This window comes from Callithrix jacchus, chromosome 1 (genome assembly GCF_049354715.1).
Source record: "Callithrix jacchus isolate 240 chromosome 1, calJac240_pri, whole genome shotgun sequence".
Lineage (NCBI taxonomy): Eukaryota > Metazoa > Chordata > Mammalia > Primates > Cebidae > Callithrix > Callithrix jacchus.
This window is the reverse complement of record NC_133502.1, coordinates 122,645,257-122,670,459: the sequence shown is the minus strand read 5'-3', so window position 1 is coordinate 122,670,459 and position 25,203 is coordinate 122,645,257. Positions and strand designations below refer to the sequence as shown.

At 42.7% G+C, this 25,203-nt stretch overlaps 1 long non-coding RNA gene across 1 annotated transcript in view; it reads right to left on the bottom strand.

Annotated features, from left to right (window-relative positions):
• Positions 1 to 1,212: 1,212 nt before the first annotated feature.
• Positions 1,213 to 25,203, bottom strand: part of LOC144579322 (uncharacterized) — a 75,677-nt gene continuing 51,686 nt past the window's right edge. Inside the window, exon 4 of the long non-coding RNA XR_013526675.1 lies at positions 1,213 to 2,463. This is a non-coding gene — a long non-coding RNA (uncharacterized LOC144579322). The remainder of the gene's footprint in view (positions 2,464 to 25,203) is intronic.

Here is a 25,203-nt window from a genome sequence, read left to right as displayed (position 1 = left end):
CCCCCATAACAAAGAATCATCAGCTCAAAACATCAGTACTGCTGAGGCTGACAAGCCTCCTGGGCTGTGTTAAGATCCAGTTGTCCTAGTGGCCCCTACCTTGATGAGACTCCCTTTGGAAGCCTCCTTCCCTTCCCTGTCTCATTTCTCCACTCCTCTACTAGGATCTCCTGGGATTCCTCCCAACTGAGCTACTGCACTCAAATCCTTGTCTCAGGGTGTGCTTCTTGGGGACCCCCAATTAAGACATGCGTTGAGCTATTTCTAGTCTGAGTAAGGAGAAATTTATTCCTACACTCACCAGTAGAGGCACTCTCCACCATAAGGAAAAGATATGCTTTTTACATATTTACAAAGCAAAGGTACAAGTCCAGATGACTATAACACAAACAGTAACCTCTCAAGACACACTATAGAGAACACTAAAAAGAGCAGGGACTGGATTGGACAGACTCAAATCTCAGCGTGTGTCCTTGAGGTGAGTTTGAAGCTAGGCTCAAAGCAAGGAGTGGGGCAAACTGGCAGCAAGGAGGAGAAAGGGCTTTTGGAGAAGATTCAGCCCAGATTCCAACCCCAGGCTGCAATGCCCTGGGCTTCTTTCCCTTCCAAGGCAAGGTTCACAGGGCACCATGGGAACTGTAAAAACAATTCTGGAGCATTGCAGGGAGTGCATGGGGCCCAGAGCATCCTCCTCCCTGTGCACTTCCTCTTTGTGGGAGGGAACAAAATGGCTGCAAATGTCTCCAATGTGAAGGGAAATTTTTGTCTGTGTCACGGCCAGCGGATTACATCTGCCTACAGTTACAGGATGTATCACTTGCAGAGAATTCCTTCCACAACATACTCAAAGAACCAAAAAAAATTTTTTTAAAAAGTATTAAATAGCTGGCTATATTTGATCTATATTTTTCATTCTTTTTTCTTTCTCTCCTGTGGTTTTTCACCAAAGTCCACTTTGACAGGCCATTAAAAGAAAACCCTATGTACATGAGCAATAGATGTAAAAAGAAAAAAACCTAGTCTATTGAACAACCCAACATATACAATTTGGAAGAAGTAACCGGATCCTCTGCTGGCAGCCTGTAAACTGGGCTAGGGAGGGACATTGTTTTTCTTTTGGTCATTCTGCCAAGTTAAAAAGGAAGTTGGAGATTAGAACAAAATATTTAAATCAAAAATGAATCCTTCAATGAAAGTTGCTTGATCCCCTTCACTACCACCCCCAGCCTCCCTTCCCCCTTATTGGAAGCATATTTCTCTTTGAAAAGAAGTAGTGTATTGTTGCTGAATAGAAGGGGGACAGCCCACTGGGGAGAAACATCGATCTCATCATTTTAAAAGTGAGAGATAAATGACCGAAGGCCTCTTCCCAATCAAATGCTGTTTCTGCACATTCTCAGAATAAATGGCATTGTTTTCCCTAGTGAGTGCTGAGCTCTCTCCCCTTGGCTGGGTTTGCCTATGCTAACCATATATTCCAGAGCCTGGAACAAGGGTCACTGCAACTAAAATGGACATATCTGTGATGCCACGGCACTGAATTGTTCTTTGAAACCCAAACAAGATCTTTACTCTTCCTAATGTCCCTGCATTAAGATTTGGTACTTTGATTTTTTAAAATCTCCCTCAAATTTATGATGAAATGGGTAGATAGTATAGGTTCCACAGGTACTATTGTAGGAAAAGGTTCAAGAAAGAAGTAAGGAAAAAAGTCACACCTGATATCCAAAGATCTCCTCCAGCACTGGGACCTACTAGTCTCTCTTCAATAGGATTCCCTTTGGCCTTTGAAGTGGCACAGGTAAATGTGGCCTTTTTGGTATTGAGCCCACTTAATGCATGTGTAAAAGAACCGTGCAAAACAAATATTGTGGTGAGGCTTTTGGACACATTTTATTTCCAAGAATGATTTTATAAAATCTGCTATCATCTTCATAACTGGCCTTGTTCTACATGCTTCAGTTCTCATCCCCAAGATTCTATTTTCTTATAAAACTAATTTATCTATAACTTTTCAACACCCCAAATAAATGTTGGTAATGTAGCTCCCTAATACAAGTCATAGTCATAATAAATTAACAAGTCATCCAAGATATGACAAGGATACATTATGGCATTAATAACACAAAAACATGTAAGAATGAGTTGTATTACACAATGGATTTTATAATAAACATTTGCAAATAATATGTATGTTGATAGTGAATAATTATATAGAACCCATATGTATCCTGTTTTTTCCCCCAATCTCTCTGGCTTCACCATTCCCCACTGCTAGTACTAAATATTTTAGGAGGAGGTTTTAAAGCAGGAAAATAGCATCATCTCAAATGATCCTTGAAAGGCCTAAAAGGGCACCTACTGTCCTTGGTGCACTTTGCTCACCTACAGCATGTCTCCAGCAGAAGGAAGCATTTAGTTTTATCTGGTGTGTGTGTATTTTTCCTCATCTTGTTTAATGAACTATTAGAAATAAAAACAAAAAAGAGAGTTATTCTCCAAGACACTTTCCCTTGGAACTTCTCTTTTGTTCTTGGACACAAACCCCATCACCCCCCTCACCCCTAGAGAAGCCACAGGTCTCCATAGCATTGCTAGCTTGACAGTTCTTGATGGCACCCATTCAAAAAATCTGTATTGAACTCAGATGTGTCCCAGAGACTGCGCTAGATGCTTCGTCCAGCCTTTTCATTTAATCCTCTTAACACTTTCCTCAGGAGTTACAATTCACTTTATTTAGCACAGGAAGAAGCTGAGGCTCAGAAAAATCAAGTAATTTGCTCAAGGTTCCAGGGGAACTAAACGACTTCATTCGTTCAGTCTTTGCTGAAGCTGGTCCTGCCCAGAAGCCCTCCCTGCCACCTGGCCTCCAGAGGCTGCTTATTAGGTTGATGGGGACCTCTTCTCTCAGGCCAGAATCCTCATGATCCTCTTCACAAGGACTTTCTCTTTCATGCCTCATTCCCAGTTGTTACCATCTCACACCTGCCTGGCTGCAACAGGCTCTCTGGTCTAATTTGATTGCCTCCTTGACTGTATGTCTCCGCCTCTAATCCACTGAAGCCTGCCCACTGCCAGTTTACTACTCCAGAGAGGATGCCTGGATCCTACCAGCTTTGCAAGAGTCTTGCTCCACCACAAACTAGCTGACCGAGTCTGGGAAAGTCATTAAAACTCCCTGGCAGTTTCTTTGCAATTATAATATACACAATAATTTCAGCTTTATCTCTGAAAGAAAACCAAAATGAAGACTGAATGAGACTCAGAAAGTGGGCTTTGGGGAACATAATTCCCATGCCAGCTTTCATCTTCAAAATGCTCCTGAAATGCACATTTTCATCCAAACTTGCTCAAAGTATGGTGTTTCTGGATCTGAACCCAATGCCAAATTTTTTCTCCAAAATTTCCTCCTCTGCCCACAAAGAATGAAAGTTGGTCATTCAACTCTTCCCTGCAAAACCTAAGTTCATAGTTTGTGTTCCAGAAGGATGGCCAAGAACTATATTCAACATATTTCTGTATTTCTCATTTATGAAATCACCAATAAGGAAAGTTTGATAAGCTCTCTTATTTTCAATATCCGAACATCATATTTAATTAATCCAATCCTAGTTTTCTGGGTTAAGTGATATTCACTAAGGTAGGCTAAAAGAAAAATAAAACCTTTTGGAAATATAAATTATTGGAAATCTTGGAACTCAGACACCTGGTTCAGATCAAAATAAGTACTAAAAATCTTCACTGCCTTCCCTTTACCATGAAACTAAAAGCCCCGCTTCTTCGCCTGACTTGCACAGAACATTCCCAGCCTCAGCCTATCTTGCCCACCTAAGTGTCCTTTTTCCCACATGAGCCATTTGCTCTAGACACTGGATTATTCGCTGTTTTCTAAAAGCTTCTTCAGTTTATTTCCTCTGCATTTTCCCTCAAGCCTTTTCCCTGCACCTAAATGCCTCCCCACTCCCACTGATCTAGTTGGCCAAATTCAACTAGCTCAAACCTCCACTTCTTCCATGAAATCTGTCCTGAACACACCCATCTAACAGATTTCTCCTTCCTCTGAGCCCCCGTGGCAGAGGAAGCTCATGTGCTTACTCACCTAGTGTTGCCTTCTGCTACTTGGCCCAGTGTCATCTTGAACTTTCATTAAACATCTTGCTTTGTCATATTTTAATGTGGGCACCCCATTCTGTCTTTATACCCTAGAGCTAGCTACACACAGAGTGGCCGCTCATTAAAAACTTGATGCTTGGATTTTACCCACATGCTTGCAAATGACTATCCTCAAAACAAATATTTCTCATGCATAAAGCAAGGGAATTGTAGAAATTCACCCCATCAAATATTTTTTGGCTAAAAAAAAAAGGAGAGTATCTTTGCAGAGTCTCAACAGAACTGTGCATGTGAATGTGTGTTTGGGGTACAGAAGTAGAGAGAAGCTTGTTAATTTTAAAGCCACATAGCATGTTTGGCTAAGACCGTGACTCCATTTGTGTATTTCAACCACGTAAAATACACCCTGGGATTCTGGACTGAGAAAAATAGCCATATAAGGAGAAAACAAGGCATTCCCTATAGCTGCTCTTGTAAAACACTCTATGATTTAACCCTCTGCTTGGACAGATCCAAGCTCCTGCACTTTACGACTGCAAACGATCAAATTCCTAGGAGGAGCCCAGCGTGTGACCTTCACCACTGGGCACAAACAGTCACAAACAAAACCTGACAGGTCACCTACGGGGCAGCATGACCAAAGCTTTGCAGCCGCCTGCCTTTCTCTCTGCAGTGGGCCGTTCCAGCCCCGAGTCAACTCTGAGGGCTCATTAATCCCTTTCCTTCAAGAACTCAGGGATCTGGGGTCTGCCTCCACCTTCTGGATGACAGTCCATCAGTCTGCAGAATCCCTTCACTGGGGAGAGGCAGGAAGGAGAAATGAGGGGATCAGGATAAGGAAAGAGGGCTCCAGGAACAGAGGCAGGACTGGGCCAGCCTCCAACATGGTGCCTGTGGCTCTGTAGTGGAGTGTGCGTCTGGCTAGAGGCCTCTGTGCTATACAGAGGAGGAACTGCAGAGTGAGGGGCTAACAGGGCACCCAGCTGGCCCTTATCTTCTCTCCCTTCATCTTGATTGCCATTAATAACAACTCTGTGAGGTGTAGTTTTCTAGGTGATAAAACTTAGATTCTGAAAGGTTCCAGTGTCCCTCACATGTAATAAGTAGGTGATGATTAGAAATAAACTTGTATGCTGTGGCAGACACTGCTTATTTTCTTCTGTCATCCGGTCCAATCTCCTTACTACTGGCAATAGAATGAACACACCTCCCCTCCCCTCACCTCCTCCCCTCATTACACACACACACACACAGGAGCAAGGAAGATGGCTGCCTGGCTGGAGATGGTATTTCCCAGACACCCACATAGCTCAGGGGGGCCATGTGACTGATTTCCAAGGAGACGAAGATGAGTGGGAGTAATGTGTGCAAATTCTGGGTCACATCTTTTTAAAGTAGCTGCTTGCCCTTCCCATGGGTTGGAACACAGACATAAGAATGAGGAAGTGGACAACATTAGGGGCTACTAGAGCAACACAATAGAAGGAAGCTGGATGATTTTACGGAACAGCGCCACCTACCTGCCTGAGGCTACTGACCTGCAGGGAACCTAGACTGTTTTGGGGGTAGAAATAATCAGCCTCCTCTGAGCCACTGTATTCTCCCCCGTCTTTGTGACAGCCATTCAGCCTGCATCCTAACTAACGCATGTAACTTTCTGCTGTCTCAGCTGTGTGCAAGGAATCTTGAGGCCACACTAGCTTGCACTAACTTAAAAAGCAGAAGGAAAAAATCGTAGCCAAGTTACATAACAACAGCACTCACATGCCAAAATCACCCCCTCCCTGAGTCAAGGCTGGAATAGGGGTCTCAGCCACAAGAGGGAGTCCTGCATAGGTGATAGCAAAGGTCAGAGAATACTGCTCCCTCCTCCCCATAGGAGTTTACTATGGAAAGCTTGCCTAAGAAGGACTACACCTCATTGAGCTGGAACCAGAAGCACTATTTGGACAATTGTCATTATCATTCCTAAAATGACTTATTGAAAAGCCTTCACCACTAATTTTTAAAGTCAGCCGTACTTCCCTGAGACAGATGTGTTAAAACTTCTACTATGATCGTAATTTGACAGTTCCTCTTGGGACTTCAAGTTTTGCTTTTTATTTGAGACTATCATATTATATATATACTAGAATTGTCACATTTTTATAATAATCTTTATCAATAATCATGAATTTTGCCCTTTAGTTTGGCATAAATATAACCATATTCAGCTTTTTTTTTTTTTTTTTGCCTGATAGGTCTTTTCTACTTTTTTTTTTTCTGTTTTTGTTTTCTTTGCCCTTATATTTTCTCTTATAAAACCACATAGATTTTTATTTTTTCATCCAAGTTAAGAATCTCTGTGTTTTAACAGATACATTTAGTTCATTTACATTTATTTAGGGTTTATTTCTGCCACTTTAGTTTGGGCTTTGTATTTACCTTGCTATATATGATCTTTGCTTTCTTTTTTCCAAACTTTTAGTGGAATTGATTCCATTTTCTTTATTTCCTCTTTTCCTATTCTACTGATTTGGTAATTATCAGTCTTACTTGTATTTCTGTATATACATACAGACTTTTTAGATGTTATCCTTACATTTTTAATACATATACTTGACTTTGTAAAGTACAAAGTGTCATCTCTACTCACCTATCAATCTTCAGAGCTCCAAACATCTCCCACCCATTTTATCTACTATTGTTGTCAAATATCTTATTTTCACTTTTATGCCTTTAAAATCTGTCAATATTATTAACTTCTATAGACAAATGTTTGATTAAATTTAACTTCCCCTCTTAGAGCTCATCTCTTCCTTTTTAGTTCAATTTTCTTCTACTTGAAATAAACCACTTAGCAATTACTTTACGAGAGTTTTTGGTGACCAAACCAAATAAAACCTTAATTTTATATGTCTTGTTGAGTAATAGTTTAGCTGGATATATAATTGCAAACTGACAGTGATTTTTCTTAGTGCTTTAAGAAAAGCATCTTATTAACTTTTGGTTTCTGTTGTTGCTGTTAAAAAATCTGCTGCCTGTCTAATTATATTTCTTACCAAAAAAAATCTTAATTGCTTTAAGAAGTTTTCGGCATCAGTATTTTGCAATTTCATTATAGTGGACTTTGAAGTCACACTTACTTATTCAGCTCATGGCTTACTGTACTTTCTGAATCTCATGATATTTATCTTTTAGCCATTGTAAAAAAATTCTCAGTCCTTTTTCTCTCTGAATATTTCTTCTTCTTTTCTATTTCTTTTTCTAAACTCTTATTATTTCCCATTCTTCCTTCCATATCTTTCGTTACTCCCTTACATGTTTATGTTTTTGTGATGCATTCTGAATTGGAATTAGATCTCCTCAAGTTGACTACTTTTTCCTTTAACCATGTCTAATCCATTAAAATTGATGACCACATTTATTACTTCTAGAAGTTTGTTTTTCAAATCTCTTTTCTTTTGGTACCTTATTTATTTGTCATTACTTACTATGTTTTCAATTCCTAATTTTATGCCTTGAATCACTTTAAACACACTTACAGTCTTTATGTAATACATCTATTATCTGAAGTGACTGGGGATCTGACCCTGACATGTATTCTATCCATTAGTTCTCTCTCATGGGGAATCATTTCCTAAAATATTTCATACTTTTGGAAGCTGAGATCATCTTCAGTGGAACTTTATCTATTCAGGGGATCTTGTGTGGGCTTGGTTGGGTATGTGACCTATTAGAGAGTTTTGTGCTTGGTTCATGATTGCACGGCATCATGCCTAGAATCACATTTATTCATCTATTTATTTTTAATTGACATGATAATTGTACATATTTATTGGGTACTGAGTGGCATTTTGATATATGTATGCAATATGTAATGATCAATTGAGGGTAAATAGAATATTCATCACTTCAAACATCATTCTGTGTGTTGGAAACATTCAAAATCCTCTCTTCTAGCTATTTGAAAATATATAATAAATTATTGTTAACTAGGGTTATCTGACACTGCTATATAGATCATTAGAACTTATTCTATCTAGCTATAATTTCATATCCATAACCATCCTTTCCTCCCCATCCCTCATCCTAGAATCCTGCTCTTTACTTCTATGAGCACAACTTTTTCAGCCCCCACAAATGAGAACGTGCAATATTTGTCTTTCTGTGCCTGACTTATTTCACTTAACATGAGGTCCCCCAGGCTCCTCCATGTTGCTGTGAATGACAGGATTTCAATCTTTTTTATGGTTGAATAGTATAGAATCACATTTTTATGTCAATATCTCATCTCAAATATTCCTAGACCACATCTGTAGTGTAAATTCAAACCTCAAACCCAAGTAAGGCATTGGATTCTTGGTTCAGAATTCGTGATTGACAGTTGAGAGGCATTTTTTTGTGTGTGCTGGTTAAAATAGAGAAATTTCTTTTTTGTTTCTCTGTGCTGATGGCTTTCTTAGCCATCATGTTCTTGGATCATCGTGGAAACCACAAAATGTAGGTCTCAGCATTCACAAATACTTGCCTTTTCAATTCACGTTCCCAAGACAACTAATGTAGTTTCTGTGTCTTCCTCCCCTTGGGTGAGGAATCCATGTCCAATGCAGCCAGCTATAGACAGAGACAAGGTCTCATAGTACTTAGGGAACTTCCTGTCGGTCTATGGAGAGAGAGCTTTTTGGCAAAAGGGACTAGAGGAAGAGAAGAAATGATTATTAGAGGAATTGATTGCAGAGAATTAGTATCTCTGCAATCAATAACTTTTCTTCAAGACTTCTCTTATATAGAGCTATGCCATCAATGATTGTGTAGCCCCAGCTGTGGGCACAAAATTATTATTATTACTATTATTACTATTTTGAGATGGAGTCTCACTCTGTAGCCCAGGCTGGAGTGCAGTGGCGTGATCTTGGCTCACTGCAACCTTTGCCTCTGGGTCCTGGTTCAAGCACTTCTCTTACTTCAGCCTTCCAAGTAGCTGGGATTACAGGCATGTGCCACCATGCCCAGCTAAGTTTTGTATTTTTTAGTAGAGATGGGGTTTCACCATGTTGGCCAGGCTGGCCTGGAACTCATGACCTTGTAATCTGCCCACCTCGGCCTCCCAAAGTGCTGGGATTACAAGCGTGAGCTACCGCGCCTGGTGGACACAAAATTATTAAAGGTAAGAGTCAGCTGTTGTAACCAGGGAAGGTGTTGATAGTGTTTCATAGGAAACATCAAGGTGAGCATGTTTCTGCATAGCGGTAGAATTTATTTTCAACCCTGATCAAATTTGGAGGTTACACTTCCACACAACACCTAGCCCAGTGACTGACATACTGGATATTGAATAAATATTTGTTGGAACAAATATCAATCCCCTCCTCTAATCTTCAGTAAGGGGAGAATGAAACACACAGAGGCCGCAGGGTGAAAATGTTCAGAGAAACAGAAAGCTACAAGGCCATGCCGAAAGAACGGTAAATCCCCGAGAAATAAGTAACTAGAAGCAGGCAGTAAGCAAAGAATGCTAGAGGAAACTAATCTCTTTTAGAAATCATCATAAAGGCTTGGAACTTGGAATGGATTTTGAATTAGCCCACATACCAAGATGGAGAACGTTCCTCAGTTCATAAATAAGAGCCCTGTCACAGGTGGTGACATTCCCCACAGACCATATGGCAGGAAGTAATCTGTGAACTTAGGTGTTAAATTAAGAGAAAGTGCACACCACAAGAAAGAAGACAATTCTCTTAGGCATAACTGCATAAGGGACTTAGCGGGAAGGAACTGAAATTTTTTAAAGGGATCCACTGTGTTTTTTATAAATAATAATGCCCATGTTAATTATGCATTAACATATATGTAGTTCAAATCCTCCTGTAGATTCTTTCTTCATATGTTCTTTTTGTTTTTAAGACCCAATTTGAAGGATCTCTCCAAATGCTGTTATAAATAGGTATCTGGATTAGCTGAGAGCTGCCATCAAAACCTGGGAGCTGAGAAAACAGTTCCGTTACAAAATGCTGCCTTATCTAAGTTTTTCTTTTATTCTCAGTGTATAATTCATTTGATTCAGCCTACTAATGAGTCGCCAAAGGTCTTAGGGGTAGCCATGTGGTTGAAAGATGGGGGCTGGCAGACTCAATTTGAAACTGTCTTTGCATATCAAGTGTACTATGTTTCTTCTCAATTGTGTATTTATTGTTTGGCTTGGGGATAGGGGAGGATAGACCCCACTCTCCAAGTTAACCCTTGGGTCCACAAAATTTGAAAACTAAAGGAGGACTCCACATGTAAAAGCACTGGAGAATAAAGCCCACAGCATGAAAAAGATGACTGTAGTGCCAACCTGAGATCCAGGGGAACTTTGATAGGTAAAGTCTCAGGCTATATTAGCTCTTTAAAACACTCAAGCCACCTGTCCCCCAGGATTGGGGCAGTGGTGAGAATGCTGGCCCCCTGTCCATTCTGTTGGACAGAACTCACAACAGGAGGCTTCCTTGAGGAGTTCAAGAAAACTCAACTATGTCACACACTGAAACATCTAATACCAATAATGACCTCCACATTGAACCTTGGTTACATTCCCAACAGTGGCTCCTGCAGTTGTTCTCAGCTGAAATCATATTACTGTGGAAAAAATGTGTGAGATCTCCCTTCCCACAATCAGCTAAAAAGGGCAGGTTACCGCCCGTTGAAAATACCATCTCATCAGCCTACAGGTGGTGTTATTCAAGTACAAGTATGTGCAGAATGTGTCAAATGTGTGTCAAATTAGGTGGCCTCCTTCCTGAAACTGTTAAATCTTTGCATCTCTTTGTAAGAAAGGCTGATAGACGCTGATGGTGGGAACTCCAATGCAAGAGAAGCCACGCATCTTGCTACAGAAACAAGAAGGGCTCTGCAGCGACACAAAGCCAGTGACTGAACCTAGCCCCTGTCAGTGCATGTTGCAGCTTCCTTTCCCCAGCTAATTCTTTCTGGAAATGCTACCAGGTGGCATGTTTTCTCTCTTCCAGCATTCCTGAAAATATCTAAGATATGAGATAAGCACTTGATCTTCAAACTCATATTAAGAAGCTTAGGTAAAAAAATTCTGTTGTGCACATATGAAGCATGCAGAACTCTGGGGCAGCTTCAGGCTGGAAGACACCATTCTGCTCCCCTCCTCCCTTGAGCTCCCTGTGTGGGCACTACTGACAACAAGGAGGCACACCTGACCTTGGGGCCCTGCCAAATGGTCTTAGCACAGGATGTTGGGAGAACCCAATTTCCTGAGCCTCTGTCCTCAGTTTCCTCTCTTTCAGGGAGACTGTGGGAGGTTAATACAGTAACACAGCGCTTCCCAACCTTTTTGGCACCAGGGACAATTTTTTGTGTAAGACAATTTTTCCACAGACAACGGGAAAAGAGTAGGGGGATGGTTTCTGGATGGCTCAAGCTCATTAGATTTATTGTGCTAGGTTTCTATTATTGTTACATTGTAATATATAAGGAAATAATTATACGACTCATGATAGTGTAGAATCAGTGGGAGCCCTGAACTCGTTTTCTTGCAACTAGGTGGTCCCATCTGGGGGTGATGTGAGACAGCGACAGACCATCACGCATTAGATTATCATAAGGAACACAACCCAGACCCCTCCCATGTGCAGTTCACAATAAGCCTGGCACTCCCATGAGAATCTAATGGTACTGCTGTTCTGATAGTGGGTGGAGCTCAGACCTGAATGTTAGCGATGGGGAGTGGCTATAAATACAGATGAAGCTTCCATTGCTCTCCTACCACTCACCTCCTGCTGTGCAGTCCAGTTCCTAACAGGCCACAAACTGGTACCAATCCACGGCTCAGGGGTTGGGGACTACTACAATAGCACATACAAAGCAGCACTACAGACACATTCTAGAGCCTTCCCTTGCTTCCATGACTCCCTGGTATTGAGGTGATGCCTGCTTGTGGTTTTCTTCTAACCCTGCACAATGGACACTGGTGTTTCTGTTTGTCCTGCTCCAGTACCCTCAATCCTCTCCTGAGAACCTCTCTTACCTGGGGCATAGTTTGGGTGCCCTCCTCTGGCCAGCAGGTGAGAACATGACCTATGCTAGACCAGCTAGAATTGCCCATCTGAGAATGTGGATCTTGTGGGGGAGCTGTACTACGGTGGAAGACTTTTAGAGCTCGCTAAACGTGAAATCCAGGCCCTGCAGAGCCTGCCATTTGTCCCTGTTTTGCCACATCCCTACAGCTTCCCTGATTCTCACCCCTTCCTCAGGTTCTAGGTGCTAATCCTCATCCTTACAGTAAGTTCTCTGTTGGCCAGGAATGGTGGCTCATGCCTGAAATCCCAGCACTTTGGGAGGCCTAGGAGGGAGGATCACTCGAGCCCAGGAATTTGGGGCTGCTATGAGCTATGATGGTGCCACTGCACTCCAGCCTGGGCAATAGAGCAAGACCCTGTGTCTAAAAAACAAACAAAAAAGTCTCTGTCTGCTCCTTGGAGCCAACTTAGATATCTGTGCCTTACAACAATGTGTCTTGTCCCCACTTCCCTGTACGGGTGAGAAAGCACTCCCAGGTCAGGGAAACTAATGTGGAAGTAGGATGAGAAGCCAGATCCCAGACTGGCCACCTATGCCCCCTAGTGCCCTCCCCGAACCCTCTTCTTGGCCACTCGCCCATGGCCAGTGGCCCTTCTCCTCCCTGCCAGTCCTCCACATTGCTCTCTCATGTTCCACATCATCCAAGCTTGCAAACCATCATCTATTTCAACTCTCGTCTCTTTTTTTCCCTCAGGTATCAGGCTGTTTTCATAAATCTTTCATTTTAAAATAAACCTTGGTGTCTCACTTACCACAACATTTCTAAAATGCATTCCTCTGCCAATGTGCTCATTCCAGAGCAGGGCCCTTCCCGCTTGAATGTTGGCAGCATCCTGCCCTCTTGGCTTCCTCTCCTGCCACCCTCCTGTCTCCCAGAGAGAAAATGAGGTTTGGATTTGGGTGGGTGAAAGCCCATGCATGCATGCCATGCATAACATTCCCTTCCTCGGCACGGATGCATTCCTAGACAAAAAGGCCTTTGAACATGTTGCTCTCAGGGCCTGTTTGGCACCATTTGGTGAGCTAAGAAGCACTGGCCATGCTCCCCTGCTGGAGAGTAAGCAGTGGGAACTGAGGAGGGGCAAGCTTGGTCCCTGCCCTGCTCTGGGGGCTGCTTGTACAGATGGATCCTGGGGGCTGCCGCAACCCACAGAGCCCTGGGGTGGAGGGCATGCTCATGGACCATGGTATACAGTAGCTAGCCCACCTCAACATGTACCTTCTAATGAGCCTCACCAAAAATGGCCCTGTTTGGCAGCCAGGGAATCATATCCACCCCTCAGGAAGTGGTTACATATTATAACTCAGTGCACCTCTTGCAGCTGGGAAACACATTCTCTGGGCTCTCCTCAGGGGGCCCATAAGGAATTCACACCTGTGATTAGCTTAACTGGCCATTCTATTTCCCTAAAGCCCAGTACAGATCCAATTGAGGGAGCAGCTCCCTGACCATGACAACTTGGTTTTTTAGAGAGAAATCAGGGTGCAACAGATTCAGGTAATTTGGCATATCACAGTAAACACTGTGACGCTAGTCTGGCTAGATGACTGCCAGCATCTACAGTGACGAGTGATCTGCTGGTCCATGTATATGCAACTTAACACGTTAGATTTGTAGTGAACATTCTTTCACGTTTTTCGGGTGTAAAACATTGGATTTACAAGTCACTAAAAATTTCCTGTGCTACTTAAAATGAGATTAATAATTTACTTTTGTGTAGTATTCAGTAGCATGTTATCCCACAGAATGCCCACATATGTGGAACATGCGTTGATGTTCTGGTTGGGAGAAGCTATTTTTACAAATGCGGACTGAAAAACCTATTTTCAAATGAATGCTCCTAAACATAAAATTCATCTTAAACGTAAGCCCCTCACCAGCATTCAAGGAAGAAGAGAAAGTGGGCGACAGTCAACCACTAATTTCATGGCTATGTTGCATAAGGCGAGGTCTCTAAGTGACTTCTTAAACTCAAAGCTATGGCCTCAGAACTTGACTTGGCTCTTCTTCTTTGTCTCCAGTGTATTCTTGTGCCCCTGAATGCTGAATCACAGACAGAGGTTTCCAGTATTTTCATTCTCTTTCTGCTTTGAAGTCCATTAATCTTCATGTTGATTTTCCCTCCACCCTCTTGAAAAAATGTCTGTGTCCCCCAGACGGAAAGCCAGGAGCTGGCACCTTGGGAAGAGATCACATGGAGTGGGAATGGTAGGAGAGGCAAACTCTTGGCCAGCGTGGTGAGCCGCCACCACAAACCATGGCCCGCAGTGCAGGAAGGGAAATGAGTCAGGTCCTCTGCATTCTGTGGTCACAATTCCACAGCCTCTGTCACCTCTCCCCTCCCTGTGGGTGCGTGCTTGACCAAGCATGGGACCTCCTAGTGAGAGGAACCTCCAGACAGATGTTCTTTTGTCCTTAACACACCATACACATTGCTACTTTTGCACATCAAATGTTCATATTCTTAATCTAAATCCACTTTAAATCAACACATTCTTTTTCTAGTAAATCGAACAGTACACACACCTATAGACTATGTAAAAAAATCTTGTAAAGTGCTTCAGATGAAATTTCTATACACATTTTTATATCTAAACAACAAATATGTACATAACTAAAAATGAATCTTTACATTTATCTATTCATTTAAGTATGCCGTTCATATAAAATAACAGAGGTATAACGAACAGATTGATGATGACCACTACTGCTGCTGCTACTGCTATGATGTATATAGAGAGTAACTTGAATCACCAGTCTGCTGCTGTCTAAATGTTGGTGCCCTCACCTTGAAATGTATGGGTTGACACCAAATCACCAAGGTGATGGTATTAAAGGCGGGGTCTTTCGGAGATGATTAGGTCATGAGGGGGATTACTGCCCTTAAAAAAGAGGCCCCAGAGAGCTGCCTTGCCCTCTTGCCTTTCTGCCGTGTGAACACAAATAAAAGGTGCTATCAATGATGAATAGCCCCTAAACAGGCACCAAATGTGACAGAGCCTTGATCTTGGACTTCCCAGTCTCCAGAACTACAGGAAAGAAAGTTCTGTTTATAAACTACCCTAATTAAGGTACTTTGCTGTAACAGCCCAAACTAAGACTTAGTCCAGTTGGCAAGGAGCTATGGCCCGCTAGTTGAACACATACACACCCCTCTGTCATTGAAACCTCAGAATCTTATCTGAGTCTTTCTCATCTTTACTTTGTGCACAAATTTGGTTCCCAAGTCTTTCTCCTTCTAGCTCCAAAAATGTCACATTTACCTCCCTATCTTTCCCTTTCTAACCCTGACAGCCTCAACTATACTTCAGGCCCTTCTGCTTCTTTCCCAGACTACAGCAATAGCCTCCTTTCAGGCATAGGATGATGGCTTTAATAGTCCACCAACGTAGGCAGGCCTGAAAAATACAGAGCACTTCTACTGCCCCTATTCCCTCAACCTTACCAGACCATCCTAATCAATCTCAGATCCTTTCCCCTGAGCCCAGATGTGGCCATACAGCTTTTGTAAGCACAGCCCTCCAAGCATCACCAATTTATCAGAGCTCCTCCAGAGACAAAATCTATTTACCATCTCTGATCTAAGTCCTTTAAAACAAGGTTTCTAAACCAGGAGGGAACATCAGGATCACAGACAACTGAATCATCTAAGACCTAAGACCTAAATCAGAATTTTTGTGGGCAAGAATTATGGGCATTTTAAAACATATTATGCATGATTTGGGTGTGCACTCATCAAGGGCTAAGTAAAACACACCCAAATCAGAAAAAAATGTTGCCCCCTTCTAAGTCCTCTCTCTCCTCTCCTTTTACCATTTTTTGCCTTACAGCCCTCACTGGTTCCTATTCCACATCTAAAAATTTTAAATTTTCTTCACACAGTGCTTCCCATCTTCCACAGGGATACAAGATACATTACTCTGGGTCTTTTTAGAAGAAGAGGCCAAGAAGGGGCTCTATGTGCAAAGGTTTTTACGAGGGCAAGACGCTAGAGAAAAAAGGAGCCAACAGAGGCTGGAGAGCTATCAGACAACAGTAGGGATCTGACTCCATTAAAAGGAGAGAGAAAAGGAAGGCAAGATGGGTGGAAGTATCTTAGACTGCAGTGCAATACTAGGGGAAGTCCTGGAGCCAAAGTCACCCAACAGAGAGGTCCCATGCCTAGCATCCCTGCCATGCCAAGTCAGTGACAGAGAGCAGCCCACGGGAAGCACAGGCTTGGGACAAATGAAGCAATTTCAGAATAGAGCAGCTGAGGCCTCAGTTAATGAATGATTCTCCCTGCAGTTGGAGATCTGAAAGGTGCATTCTCAGAGCTGCCACACTAGATAACTGACAGGAGCTGGGACTGCCAGACTTAACAAAAAAAAGGATGACAAGTATGTTTTTATTTCAGATAAAACAATAAATAATATTTAGTATCAGTGTGTCAAATATAAGTGTCTTGTATTTTATCTAGCAACCCTCATTGTAGCTCTTTTTGTAGTATACTTGATCTGTGAAAATCTTTTCTCTTTTGAACTAGATCTGCTTTGGTCTGCTTTGGGACCTACATCACTGGGTACCATCTTAACAGAAGCTTCTCCAGGTTGGTCTCTCTCCTACGCAGACATCCATCTACCCCACTACTCCAAATCACTCTTCTGAGAACACTGTGGTCATGCCACCCATCCACCACTGAAGAAGCTTCCAATATCTCCATGGTTTTTAGATTGAACCTCAGTGTCTGGCATTAGGACATACATTTGCAACACTGATTCTCACTGACTTTCCAGTCCCTGAGCTCCAATCAGACCAAGACTCATGGCCATGAAGACATAGCTCCTGTTTTTGCTCATGCTGGTCCCCCACTCCCTGGAATGCCCTTCACAGTACAGCCTTCACCCAGATGCCAAATTTAACCCATGTGTCAAGGCTAGTTCAAATGCTGCCTTCCTGAAGGAATAAGCTAAGTATACCATCACTCTGCCCAGTACTCCTTACATCTTGTGGCACAGGAAGCAGCTGAAATAATACAGAGATATAACTTGATATACTCTGAATGTGGAGCTTTCCACACAGACAGGATTTCAGCAAACGATATTTCCCAATTCCACGTGTGGCATTAATATCAACAGCTCTTCTACAACCAACAGGGTAAGTCTTGCTTTTAGCCCCGGTGCAGATGTTTAATTAATCAGAGCTGCCGTCCTTGTTCGCCCTTGACTGGGTTTCCCTGATGATTACCCACTGGAAAACTCAGCCCTTTAATGCAAACAATGTCCTGATTAATGTTTTGTGCCGCGCACCAGGCTTGGCGAGTGGGCCCTTCATTAGGGAATCAGTCCAGACTGCAATGCTCAGTCTTGAAAACTCAAACCTGACTTCATACACAAGTGCCTTTCCACTTCCTTGTATGTTAAACATTTGCTTAATTCCCTTTCCTTCCTTGCAACTTTGATTTTGGGGAGAAAAGTTTGCATCAAGTGAATATAAAATATTAAATTATTCTGAGTTCAGCACAGTTTGGAGACTGACTTGAGTGGTGGAGATGCCCTCTGCCCAGCTGCATCACTGCCTCTCTGCAGTCACAAGCTTGGGTGTTCCTTTCTTTTGTTGGTGTTCCAGGTATTCATTCAGTCAGTCTCTTTCTCTCTCTTTTACTAGAAAAGGGGGTTGGGGGGAGGATCAGATGATGAAATGAAAACCTTTAAATAAAATATCATTCCCACAAAGGAAAAGAATTTTCCTCTGGGTCATTATCAGTGGAAGCCCAGAGAAAAGATAATAAGCACAAGATTCCTGATTAATTAAACATTTGTGCTCATTGTATGCAATTATTCTGGGGAAAATCAACTCCGGGACATCTGTTTACTCAACCTTGGGCTGAGAAACCACCAAACTACTTCTGCCCTGCATCACCAAGTGCAATGTCAAGGCGTAGAACTGATAGCTCATAAGCCTGAGGCATAAGCCCACGAATTTTCTAGGTTGGAAACAGATGACCATGCTGCATGAGCCATAAATTATGAAGGCGGAGTAAACTCAGAGAGGGTTTACCGGGGAAATCTAAAGTGACAATATATTAATACAATACATATTTACCAATATACATAATTGTGTTATGCTACAGAGCTATTAAATATAGATGATAAACATTTTCATGAATGCTTCACTTATTTCTTTTTATCCAGTGAAACCATATTTCTAGCCTTTTCTTTTTTACCTAGTTATAGCTCCAGTTTTAATGATTTTCCAGTAACCCCTTAATTGTCATCCCTGTCTAATCTCCTGCCTCTGGCAGTTGGGGCAGAGGAATATCCTTGCTCAGCTCTGTGGGAGTCCAGGACTAGTCAGAAGTGAACATTTCTCCCATTATCAATTGATGAGCAAAAGTTGAGTATCGAGAATCAAGGTCCCAGAATAGGCTAAACAGAAAGTGAAGCTGAGTCCCTGTAGGTCAAAGGGAGGAGACACAGGGCAACAAAGAGCAAGGGCCCTTGAGGTGGCTTGAAAACTCACTGTCTGGATTCCAGATGCCTGTGGCAACTTCTCGTGAATCTCCCATCCCAAACCAGAGATCCCAGGGAGAGGCAGTCTGGATTCACAGCCAGAGAACCTTTATTAGAGGTGATCAAATGAGCACAGGTTTTTGAGGAATAGCTAATGGTTGGTTGAGTCTCCCCGTCTATCTAACACCACGTGTATCTGTCGAGACCCTGGGTCTGATGTGGCAGGGTTAGGGTGACCCCAGCTCTACCAAGCAGAGGACTCCATGACCTTGAGGTTCCTGTGTGAGGGGTGAAATGGGTTATGACACCCACTCCTCTGACCCAGGTCCTCTCCACCAAAACATGGAGCTTGGCATGGCATCCCTGAGTATCGTGATCTTCCCTTACCATACAGTTGAGCCTGGTTTCCTTATGAGTGTGGATGCTAGCTGTAGGGTGACCAACTTGTCCCACTTTGCCTGGGACTGTCATGTTTTTTGAAGAAGTGTTTAATTGTGGTAAGAGTCACATAACACAGAATTCACTATTTTAACATGCACAGTAAGTGGCTTTTAGTACATTCATAATGTTTGCAACCACTGCTATTACGTAGTTCCAGAACATTTCATCACTCCCAAAGGAGACCCTACACCCATTAGCAGTCATTCCCTATTCCCCCTTCCCCAAGACCTCAGCAACCACTGATCTGCTTTCTGTTTTATGAATTTTCCCACTTCTGGACATTTCAGATAAAAGGAATTATATAGTAAGTGGGCTTTTGTGACTAGCTTTTTTCACTTAGCATAGTGTTTTCAAGGTTCATCTATGTTTCAGTGTTTCATTATTTTTAATGGCTGAATCATATTCCATTGTATGGATAAAACACATTTTGTTTATTCATTCCATTGTTGGACAGTTGAGTTGCTTCTTCCTTTTGGCCACTGTGAATAGTTCCACTATGAATACACCTGTTCAAGTTTTTTTTGGTTTGTTTTTGAGATGAAGTCTCGCTCTGTCACCAGGTTAGGCTGCAGTGCAGTGGTGCAATCTCAGGTTACTGCGAGCTTTGACTCCTAGGATCCCTCCTGAGTTCAAGTGATTCTCCTGCCTCAGCCTCCTGAGTAGCTGGGATTACAGGTGCACACCACCACATCAGGCTAATTTTTGTATTTTTAGTAGAGACAGGGTTTCACCATGTTGGCCAGGCTGGTCTCAAACTCCTGACCCCAGGAGATCCACCCGCCTCAGCATCCCAAAGTGTTGGGATTACAAGTGTGAGCCACCATGCTTAGCCCCTGCTCAAGTTTTTGTTGTTGTTTTGTTTTGTTTTGTTTTTGTGACAGAGTCTTGCTGTGTCGTTCACACTGGAGTGCAATGGTGCAATCTCGGCTCACCGCAACATCTGCCTCCCAGGTTCAAGCAATTCTCCTGCCTCAGGAATCCTGAGTAGCTGTGACTGTAGATGCCCACCACCCAGCCTGGCTAATTTTTTTTGTATTTTTAGTAGAGATGGGGTTTCACTATGTTGGCTGGTCTTGAGCTCCTGATCTCGTGATCCGCCCTCCTCAGCCTCCTAAAGTGCTAGGATTACAGGCATGAGCCACCATACCCAGTCCCCCTGTTCAAGTTTTTAAGTGGACATATATTTTCAGTTATTTGGGGTATACCCTTAGGAGTGAAATTGCTGGGTCATATGGTTATTCTATGTTTAACTTACTGAGGAACTGTCAAACTGTTTTCCAAAGTGGCTGTAGCCATTTACATTCCCACCAGCAATGTATGAAAGGACAGTCTTCATTTTAAAATGGAAAGTCCCGGGGAGGACTCAAGATGGCGCTGTGAGAACAACCCAGGATTGGAGTTCTCGTTGTGTCTGCGGAGAGGTGAGTCTGAGCTGCATTTCCAGACTGATCTTTGTTGCTCACGGAACGGGGAAATTCCCAAGTGAAGAGGAGACGCGGGACGCCAGGCAGATATACCGCCTGGCGAAGCCGGCAGCCGGGGTGGCGGCGGCCGGCCCTACCCAGCACTCCCCACAGGGCGCACTTGTCCGGGTGCCCCGTTGAACCGGCAACTGGAGACGTGAGAGGGCTGGACTTGAGACTGAGCTAGACTTGAACAGTGGGCCAGCCCAGGGGATTGCAGGAACAGAGCGTTAGGATTGGCCCAGTGGGACGAACAAAACCGCGATTTCAAACAAGCCCCGTGCAGACGGCCCGAGACGCTCTGAGGGGGAGGGGCAGCCACCATTACCGAGGTAACCCGCCCCAACTGAGATACACGCCCATCGCTGACGCAGCCAGCCGTTGCCGAGGCAACCCGTCCCTACTGAGATACACGCCCACTGCTGATGCAGCCTGCTGTCGCCGAGGCAACCCGCTACAAGAGAGAGACTCCGCCGCAGGGCGTGGCGGAGCACAGCAGAACAGCAGAGCCAGGGCGAGCCTCACAACAGCAGGGCGGAGCCTCGGCAGGCAAACAGTGGCTAGTCTGCATCCTAGCTGGGCAGGACCTCAACGGACATCCAAAAATAAAGCCCAAACCCCTCAACACAGAGCATTTGAGAAAAAAAAGGGTTTTTTTAATGAGCTCTGTTGCAGCAGAATCAAACATAGCAGCCTAACAGCCCTGAATGAACAACACAGCTCACAGCTCAGCAATTAAACCCCTATAAAGTACAAACTGTCTCCTCAAGCAGCTCCCCGACCCCTCTATATCCAAAAGATTGACATTAGGCAGGCACCATCCTGGGACAAAGATAGCAGAAAAAGAAACTGGTAGCATCCCTCGCTGTGCCACAGCTGCTAGAGGTGCACCCCAGACAAGCAGGGTCTGGAGCGGACCTCAGCACTCGTACAGCGAAGGGGCTAGACTGGTAGAAGGAAAACCAAGCAACAGAAATACTTCATCATCAACATTCTGGGTGTCCACTCAGAGACCCAATCGAAAAGTCAGCAACTACGCAGACGACCAGCGGACAAATACGCAAAGATGGGAAGAAACCAGCGCAAAAAGGAGGAAAACGCCCGAAACCAGAACACCTCGCCTCCTAGAAAGGACCAAAACTCCTCACCAGCAAGGGAACAAAGCTGGACGGAGAATGACTGTGATGAAATGACGGAATTAGACTTCAGAAGATGGATAATGAGAAACTTTGGTGAGCTAAAAGATCATGTATTAAATCAATGCAAAGAATCTAAGAACCTTGAGAAAAGATTTAAAAAAGATTTGAGGAAATGATAACAAGAATGGATAACGTAGAGAGGAATATGAATGAATTAAAGGAGCTGAGAAACACAATACGAGAACTTCGCGAAGCATGCACAAGTTTCAATAGCCGAATTGACCAAGCAGAAGAAAGAATATCTGAAGTCGAAGACCAACTCAATGAAATTAAACGAGAAACCAAGATTAGAGAAAAAAACGCAAAAAGGAATGAACAAAGTCTCCAAGAAATGTGGGACTATGTGAAAAGACCTAACCTACGTTTGATAGGTGTACCAGAAGGGGACGAAGAGAATGAATCCCAGCTGGAAAATACTCTTCAGGACATCATCCAGGAAAATTTCCCCCACCTAGCAAGACAGGCCAACACTCAATTGCAGGAAATTCAGAGAACACCACAAAGATATTCCGCAAGAAGAGCAACCCCAAGGCACATAATCGTCAGATTCAATAGGGTTGAAATAAAGGAGAGAATACTAAGGGCAGCCAGAGAGAAAGGTCGGGTCACCCACAAAGGGAAGCCCATCAGACTCACAGCAGATCTCTCGGCAGAAACACTACAAGCCAGAAGAGAGTGGGGGCCAATATTCAACATTCTTAAAGAAAAGAACTTTCAACCCAGAATTTCATATCCAGCCAAACTGAGCTTCAGAAGTGAAGGAAGAATAAAATCCTTTGCGAACAAGCAAGTACTCAGAGATTTTGTCACCACCAGGCCTGCTTTACAAGAGCTCCTAAAAGAGGCACTACACATAGAAAGGATCAGTCAGTACCAGCCATTCCAAAATCACACTGAATGCTAAAGAGCTTCAACATAATGAAGAATCTACAACAACTAACAGGCAAAACAGCCACTTAGAATCAAAATGACAGTATCAAATTCACACATAACAATATTAACCCTAAATGTAAATGGACTAAATGCACCAATCAAAAGACACAGACTGGCAAATTGGATAAAAAGCCAAAACCCATCAGTGTGCTGTATACAGGAAACCCATCTCACATGCAAGGATACACAAAGGCTCAAAATAAAGGGATGGAGGAAGATTTACCAAGCAAATGGAAAGCAAAAAAAAGCAGGAGTTGCAATTCTCATCTCCAATAAAATAGACTTTAAAGCAACAAAGATCAAAAGAGACAAAGAAGGCCATTACATACTGGTAAAAGGATCGATACAACAAGAAGAGCTAACGATCCTAAACATATATGGACCCAATGCAGGAGCACCCAGATACATAAGGCAAGTTCTTAAGGACTTACAAAAGGACTTAGACTCCCACACAATAATAGTGGGAGACTTTAACACTCCACTGTCAATACTAGACAGATCTACCAGACAAAAAATCAACAAGGATATCCAGGGCTTGAACTCAGACCTGGAGCAAGCAAACCTGATAGACATTTACAGAACTCTCCACCCCAAATCCACAGAATACACATTCTTCTCAGCACCACATCACACCTACTCTAAAATTGACCACATAATTGGAAGTAAAGCACTGCTCAACAAATGCAAAACAACTGAAATCATAACAAACAGCCTCTCAGACCATAGTGCAATCAAGTTAGAACTCAGAATACAGAAACCGACCCAGAACCGCACAGCTTCATGGAAACTGAACAACTGGCTCTTGAATGTTGACTGGGTAAACAACGAAATGAAGGCAGAAATAAAGAAGTTCTTCGAAACCAATGAGAACGAAGACACAACGTGCCAGAACCTCTGGGACACATTTAAAGCAGTCTCTAGAGGAAAGTATATAGCAATAAGTGCCCATATGAGGAGAATGGAGAGATCCAAAATTGACACCCTATCATCAAAATTGAAAGAGCTAGAGGAGCAAGACCAAAAAAACTCAAAACCCAGCAGAAGACAAGAAATAACTAAGATCAGAGCTGAGCTGAAGGAGATTGAGACACGAAAAACCCTTCAAAAAATCAATAAATCCAAGAGCTGGTTTTTTGAAAAGATCAACAAAATAGACAGACCACTAGCCAGATTGATTAAAAATAAAAGAGAGAACAACCAAATAGATGCAATAAAAAATGATAGAGGGGAAATCACCACAGAACCCACAGAAATTAAAACCATCATCAGAGAATATTACAAACAACTCTATGCGCATAAACTAGTAAACCTGGAAGAAATGGACAAATTCCTGGATTTCTGTGTCCTCCCAAGCCTAAACCAGGAGGAAGCTGAAACTATGAATAGACCAATTACAAGGTCTGAAGTTGAGGCAGCAATTAAGAGCCTACCACACAAAAAAAGCCCAGGTCCAGACGGGTTCACAGCCGAATTCTACCAGACACACAAGGAAGAGCTGGCACCATTTCTTCTAAAACTATTTCAAACAATCCAAAAAGAGGGAATCCTTCCCAAATCATTTTATGAGACCAACATCATTCTGATACCAAAACCCGGCAGAGACCCAACGAGAAAAGAAAACTTCAGGCCAATATCCATGATGAACATAGATGCAAAAATCTTCAATAAAATATTGGCAAGCCGATTGCAACAGCAAATCAAAAAACTTATTCATCATGATCAAGTAGGATTCATCCCGGGGATGCAAGGCTGGTTCAACATACGCAAGTCTATAAATGTAATTCACCACATAAACAGAACCAAAACCAAAAACCACATGATTATCTCAACTGATGTAGAGAAGGCATTTGACAAAATTCAACAGCCCTTTATGCTAAAAACCCTCAATAAACTCGGTATCGATGGAACGTATCTCAAAGTAATAAAAGCTATTTATGACAAACCAACAGCCAATATCATACTGAATGGGCAAAAACTGGAAGCATTCCCTTTGAAATCTGGCACTAGACAAGGATGCCCTCTTTCACCACTCCTATTCAATATAGTACTGGAAGTTCTAGCCAGAGCAATCAGGCAAGAAAAAGAAATAAAGGGTATTCAAATAGGAAAGGTGGAAGCCAAATTATCTCTATTTGCAGATGACATGATAGTATACCTAGAAGACCCCATTGCCTCAGCCCAAAAACTCCTGAAACTGATAAGCAACTTCAGCAAAGTCTCAGGATATAAAATCAATGTGCAAAAATCACAAGCATTCGTATACACCAATAACAGACTTAAAGAAAGCCAAATCAAGAGCGAACTGCCATTCGCAATTGCTACAAAAAGAATAAAATACCTTGGAATACAACTCACAAGGAACGTAAGAGACCTCTTCAAGGAGAACTACAAACCACTGCTCAACGAAATCAGAGAGGACACAAACAGATGGAGAAACATTCCATGTTCATGGTTAGGAAGAATTAATATCGTGAAAATGGCTATACTGCCCA